Genomic DNA, 7434 nt, shown 5'->3' with positions numbered 1-7434 from the left:
AAACCTTGTCTATTTGCCCCATCCATGCCCCTCAAGATTGTATAAACCTCTGTAAGGTTACTCCTCAGCCTCTCCCTACAGCTCAAATCGTCCAACCGTAGCAACATCCTTGTAAATCTTTCTAAACTCATTCAAGTTTCACAACATCCTTCTGATGGAAGGGAGACCAGAAATTGCATGCAACATTCCAAAAGTGGCCTAACCAATGTCCTGTACAGCCACAACACAAGCTCCCAACTCCTCTACTCAATGCTCTGACCAATAAAGGAAAGCATACCAAATGCCTTCTTCACTATCCTATCTATGTGCGACTCTACTTTCAAGAATTTATGAACCTGCACTCCAAGGTCTCTTTGCTCAGCAACACTCCCCAGGACCTTACCATTAAGTGTATAAGTCCTGCCCAGATCTGCCTGTGTGTGAGATAGAGAGAGAGAGGGTGGTGGTGGTGGTGGGGGGAGGGGGAGGGTGCATGAGGGTGTGTTTCTTGATACTCTACAAGTGCAGAATTCAATGGGTCTCATGCAAGACTTTTCCAGACAACACTGAATTTTTCTTTTGTCTATAGCAGACCTCTTCAAAAAAAAAGCATATTTTGGAACTGAATGTCTTTTAATATTCATAGTACTTCAGGGTCTGATCCATCAATGATAGGTGTTACAAAACTGAGAAATAAAGAAAACTACCTTTCCCTTTATTGCTCTCGAAGAAAGATTTTTTTAAAATGCTGCACTGTTGGAGTTGTTATCGCATGGCTGATTCTTGTAAGTATTGAAGTGAGAGATGTACTCAATTTCAACTCAATTTGGGTGGCAGTGCTCCCTCACAGCACTGGGAACCCAGGATCAATTCTATCCTTAGACAACTGTCTGTGTGGAGTTTGCACATTCTCCTCTTGTCTGTGTGGGTTTCCTCCCACAGTCCAAAGATGTCTGGATTAACTATGCTAAGTTGTCCATGATGTGCAGGATAGCCATGGGAAATGTAGGGATAGGGTAGGGGAAGTGGATCTGGGATGAATGCTCTTCAGAGAACCTGTGTGGACTCAATGGGCCAAATGACCTGTTCCACACTGGAGGAATTCTATGACTCTGACGTCAGTTTGCTGTGAATGATCTTATGGCAGATTACACAAATCTGCCATTGTCTCTGTCTTATCCTTAAGCCTGAGAAGACAATCTCTTTTAGCCATGATGTGGAGGTATCAGTGTTGGATTGGGGTGGACAAAGTTAAAAATCACACAATACCAGGTTGTAGTCCAACAGGTTTCTATGGAAACACTAGCTTTCAGAGCGCTGCTCTTCATCAGGTAGCTGTGGAGCAACATAAGACACAGAATTTATAGCAAAAGATTACAGTTCATGCATTTAACATGATATATGACTTAGATTGCTGTTAAGTCCTTTCAGCTGTATGACATTGTAATCTTTTGCTATAAATTCTGTGTTTTATGATGCTACTCCACAGCTACCTGATGAAGGAGCAGTGCTCCGAAAGCTAGTGCTTCCAAATAAACCTATTGGACTATAACCTAATCTTTAATCCATTGCCAGTTATCAGTTGTGACAATTATCAATGATTAAGTTCATAACATCGTGGTGGATAGGCAGTCCAGCTCTGACACCAGCTTAAATTTCTGGCATATTTTTCTGATATGTTGCTAGTGTAATTATCAAAGCTAGTTGGGGCAGGCATGGAGTTTCAGCTCTTATGCTTCTAAAGTTAACTGTGCAGCCTGCAAGACCTTAACCTTTTACTAGATTTTCACTATGGGACTCAATTTTAACTGTGCAAATGGATGCATTTTAGAAATGAATTCAAATCTCACTCATAATTTCTTACTGTAAGTGTTGTCTACATCAATAATTAACATGATTAAATAGTCTGTTAGTACTTTCCAAGACCACTGCGCTACTTTTTACTCACACTTCCTCCTTCACTGAAATTAACAGAAACTGGAATGTTGGTACTTCAATGAGTCATTCCATTCCCACGCTGTTCTTACAAGTTATATACCTCTGAATTTTGTTGTCTCTCCTCCTTCTCAAACAAGTCAAATTGGAATCTTGAAACTGAATGACAAGGACACTCCTAGTCTCTCTGAATTATAAAACACCTTCGGCAAAATTGTCAACAAACAAAATTCTTGTTGGATGTGACAGTTCACAGAAGCTTGTTTGCACAAAGGTAGTTTAAGCTGACAAGACAAAAGAAACTAACCACATTTATGACTAATTTGTGCTTCATTAGTTCTGACTAGCTGGTTTCCACATTTTGTGATTTAATCAACCTGATAGATTATGTCAAGAAGCAGCAGTCTCTAAGAAGTAGTTGTTATTTCAGTTAATCACGGTTAACAAAGCCTTTGCATTGTAAAGGACTTATAAAATTTGACAGGTGAGAAGATGTCAAAAGGTCCCACTGTCTCCCGCCACAAATCCCCACATCACTGTGACACAGATCAACGTCTCCAGCCAAGAAAGAATGAACTGAGTATATAAAGCCACTGTCACCGCAGAAACATTACAATGCACTTCTGCATATCTGTACCTGATCAGCTCATCACCTAATTAACCTCAGGAAGTGTCGCTCTCAGGCATTTACAGGCTTGTCAGCAAAATGTTCACATGTGTGCTCTTAGATTCCTCAGTGTAGTGACCCAGCGAATACCTAAAACAGCATAAGTAGCAGCGAGAGAAGAGAGATCCATGAGCAGTTAAAATCATGCAAGATACAGGTGTGACAGGAAAGACCTAGTGAACAGCTAAAAGAAAGTGACAGGCCAGAGATTCAACAGGTGTTTAAGGTGTGCGAGGCAACATGAGGCGAGACATCCAGTGGGGCAGTTAAAACAGGGTGAGAGGGGAGAAACCCAGCAAGCAGCTAAAACAGTGAGCTGAATCCTCCTACACTTTGGCAAAGTGTCATTTTCAAGTTTCACTGAGGATCTCGCTCTCTAAGAGGCCACATAAGTCTTCTTGCACAGTTGTGTCAAACTCACCTCAGTAACTATCTCCCACATCCCTTAAGGCACCTCTTTCATTGATGCTAGTCCGATTCTTTCACGCACTGTAGATGGAAAGACTCACCATGCAAGGATGTCCTGGCACATACTGAAATCTCTGATGCCAGCGACATCTTGGAACTCAAGCTGGGCACACAGTCAAGTGTTGGCAGTACGGAGTACCTCTTCACTGTGCACATACTGGCACAGCAGTCACAAACCAATGCTTCTCACATCACATAGGTAACACAACTGACACGTCCTTATACATACACTACACCATCACTGTTTAAGTGCACAGCTCATCTGTTCTTAACTACCTCACATTTTTGAATACTCTTTAAATCACTTATACTCCTTCCCCATTGTCCACTTAGCACAGCATTTATTCATTGTTCAGTGTGGGACCATTGAATACAGGAAACACTTCAAAAATCTTAAAACATTCACTTTGCAAAAACTAAAAGCAAACATGAATCAGCTGCCCTGGCCTCTCAGAACAGAAATGAACCACTTTCAACAATTTTGCAGCAAAGAAGGCTCATTGTACCATGCTTTCATTTACTTGAACTAGGTGTCAATTATGTCCTGTATGGTTTTTAGTGCCTAACTGTTGTGCTCTGTTATGTAGATGGTGATAATCCTCCTGCTCAACGTCCTCATCTTACTCCTCAAAAGACTGCCCCCTATTCTCCCAGTTTGTCACCGTCTATCACATCCCCTTATTGCCTGCTCCAGCTGTCCACAGCACAGCACACCAGGATTATGCAAACCACTCTGTCTAGAGTTTACTACAACTCCCAGCAGACGAAAGTGTCAGAATCTTAACTTCAGGAGGACTATTCCAGCATGGCCTTAATTGTAGAATGGGCAACATAGTATCTACACTCCACTCCAGTCAGGGTACTGTGAGACTGAGCCATCAGCCACAGATGTGAAGGGTAGCTCTTATCGCCCTGTAGCCAGCTTTGTGGTCTGTATATATCTGTTCTATGGTCATTTGTGAATACTTCTGTTTCACAGAGATGTCTGCCTGTAATCAGCAGTGATCAAGGACATGGTTGAGATTGATTGTGATCAACATTTGCATCCTACATGGTTGTACACTATATGGCATTTCACATAGTGCATGATAATGATTACAAATAACTCTCCAAGTATTTGAGTGGTGTAAGCACCTTTTGAAGGGCCTTCCATCATGCAAAAGTGGAGCCTAACTTTTTAATCTGCAAAAGACATGGATTCTGCTCACTCCATCCATGGTCACCACCATTTAAGAATTAAAAGATCAGAAAAGCCAATATTGCTCTGGACACTGTGAATACCAGCTTCCGAAGAATGTGAGGACTGCAGATGCTGGAGTTTCAGAGTCGAAAAGCGTGGTGCTGGAAAAGCACAGCTGGTCAGGCAGCAACCAAAGAGCAGGAGAATCAACATTTTGAGCATAAGCTCTTCCTGATCCTTCTGCTCCTTGGATGCTGTCTGACCAACTGTGCTTTTCCAGCACCACACCTTTCAAATACAAACCTCAGTCTGATTGTCAGATACCAACCAAAACCCCCTGTCCCTCAACCTCTATGTCCCCTTCTTCCTAGCCCTCCTGGAAAGCCTATCTCCACTGAACCCCAACATGTTCACACCCATCACCTCAAACTGTGACTCTATCTCTCAATCTTTGCTCCTGAGCCTTGTCATAGTAGTTTGTCCATGCCCATCATGGTGCTGCACAGTCAATCCATGCAACATCAAGATCACTGAGGTGGTGACCACCTATCAACCCCCTCCTGCAGAATGCCATCTCCTCCCATGCTCTGCCAACTTTCCCATTTATATATCAAATTTCTCCCCTTTCACTATCCTTCTTCCCTTTGCACCCCAGATGGCTGGCTCCAAGCCCCAAAGTTGAGTCCCCCTAATTCCCAACTGCAGAAGTGTTCCCTGATATCTCCCCATGACATTGATTATGCTGACCACAGGACTGACTTGGACTGACAGCCCCAACTCATGACTAGCCAGATTCCTGAGTGAGCACCACGCATCACCTGTACTGATAACCTGTGATTCCCTTGGGCATTGATTAATTTCATAGACATGAAGGACTGACCTTGGTCACCAGACTTTGGGTGAGATCAATCCTGTGAGTCTGGCCATCCCAAACAGAGGTCTGACTGTGTTCAAGCCCATGGACTGATTATAGACTCTGTACTGGGATGGACAGCAGCCTAAAAGCAGCCTGCCCCTTGACTTGACTAAGCACTAAACTTCCTCAACTTTGAGAAGCAGATACTTGGTTGATGCACATGCAATGTGTTTGCTATGCATGCGCCATTGACATAGCACTTATGTGCATGCGCCATTGACATAGCAACAAAACATACTGCAACATATTGATTCCCTTGACTGATCACTGCTGTCAATCACAACAAACTGCCTAGTTCTGTGTCTATGCTAAATAGAAAGGTAAGACAGAAGGACTGTGAGCCTTTAAAGTTTGGCTGAGATGACAAAGCTAAAATCCAAGCAAGTAAAAACAAGGCAGATACACTGAGTATCAAGGTAGGCACAAAGTAGGTGAGCACTAAACAGCAAGCTGGTAGCCCTGAGATACAGCCTGGTCCATCCCATGAGTTGGGGGTCTGCCCCTCTCATTGCAATGTTAGGTGCTGGTGCCTTCCAAAATGTGCTCCAGAATGAAGGGTACATGTCCTGTTTACATAAATTGCAAGTGTTTGCATCCATCTGTTCTCCACAATATTAAAAATCTTCCAAACATGCCACTTCAGAAACAAAATATTTTCATATATTCCTTGTGCAGTAACTGCATGAGTTGGTAGGGAAGAAATTGTGGTCACTAAAGTTTACATATGATTGCTTAATGTAATTGTTATTAACATTGTTAATACTTCAGTGTTTAAATTTTCACAGACATTAATCTACTACTTTATATGCATGGAAGTAGTGTAGACTGGAATGTAAATTCAATTGACTTTAGTATTCATACACAAAAAGATGTTTATACTTGTGGCATTAAACATTTTTAAGTTAAAAGGAGGGAAATTTGTGTCTTCACAAGTACAATATAGGAATTTCTGGTCATTCTATGATCTCCATTGGCTCTTACAAGCGAAGTTTTATTTCCTTTGACAAAAGTTTAGAAACATTTTTTTGAAATAATTACAACTGTCTTGTTTATTATCAGTGGAAGTATTTTGGTGACAACTTAGCAGATTCTGATGTGTGAACTCCCAAAGCTTTAGCAATGCAGTACCAATGCATTAATTATTCAAATGCACATGTCCCCTCAGTAACACAACGAAATAAAGCATTGAGTAGCGTGACACTAAGCCATATAAAACAGATGGTCTAGCTTTGATCTATAGGCTATGTTGAATTAACTGATTTCAGGCAGAGCTAAATTCGGGTGCTACATTTGGCTGCAGCATCTTAAGGTTTTTCCCAATGGATATTCAGTGAGACTCTGGGAAATAATGCATTTTCCTGAACATCAGGTGAAGGTAAGATTACAATTCAATTCAATAAGTTATGAGTATGTTGATAAATAGTTGAGGGAGTGGAGGCCACCCAGGATGCATGAGACCAAAGCTTGGCAAGAAAAATCACTTTCAGGACACGAAAGACTAAAACCATGGGGAAAGATATTTAAAAGATGAAAATTGTTCACACATTCTATGATGGCTGTGAGAATTTGGGTCTCGAATTGTTTTGGAAAATAATGAGATGTTAAAAACGATGATAAAACATTGTTAATCAAATGACCTGAGTAAGCTATCGTTGATGTCATTATATTTAACACTCTAATTACATAGAGATGGAGATCTGTGGGTAGTGGGTAGCAGTCCCACTCCAAGTAGGGTATCTTCATAGCATGGCCAAACAATTGAGTAATCAACCTGCAAACCCTTCCAACACATGTTAATAGAAGGCAACAAGAATGAGAAAGAGCTCTGATCAGCCATGTCGTGAAAAGAAAGTTAGGTCCCTTACCATTGCTATCAACAGCTCCAGAGTACTAAATGCATGCAAAAAATGTTTGTTGCTTCAGAAATTCAGCAGTTCTTCAATGGATCAGATGTCTCAGTCAACTGGACAACCAATGTAGAACAGATTGATGCCAACAGCATTTATTTCTAGCTGGGGCAGATTCAGGATCTACTTCCTTGCCCTACCCATAGTGAACGTCACTGGACTGGGGATCAGACTGCTCTGGGGCAGAGAAATCTCAAGTAAAAAGAAGAAGCATTTTGCACAGTTTACCTTACGGATACAACTATTCAGCCTAATCAGACTGCTCCACACAAACCTCTTCCCATGTTGTTTCTTCTTCATCCCATCAACATGTCCTTATATTCTGTACTCCTACATGTGTTTACCTAACTTCTCCTTAGAACCATCAATGCTATTGGCCTCA

This window comes from Chiloscyllium punctatum, chromosome 5 (genome assembly GCF_047496795.1).
Source record: "Chiloscyllium punctatum isolate Juve2018m chromosome 5, sChiPun1.3, whole genome shotgun sequence".
Lineage (NCBI taxonomy): Eukaryota > Metazoa > Chordata > Chondrichthyes > Orectolobiformes > Hemiscylliidae > Chiloscyllium > Chiloscyllium punctatum.
Note: the sequence above shows the minus strand (reverse complement) of the source record.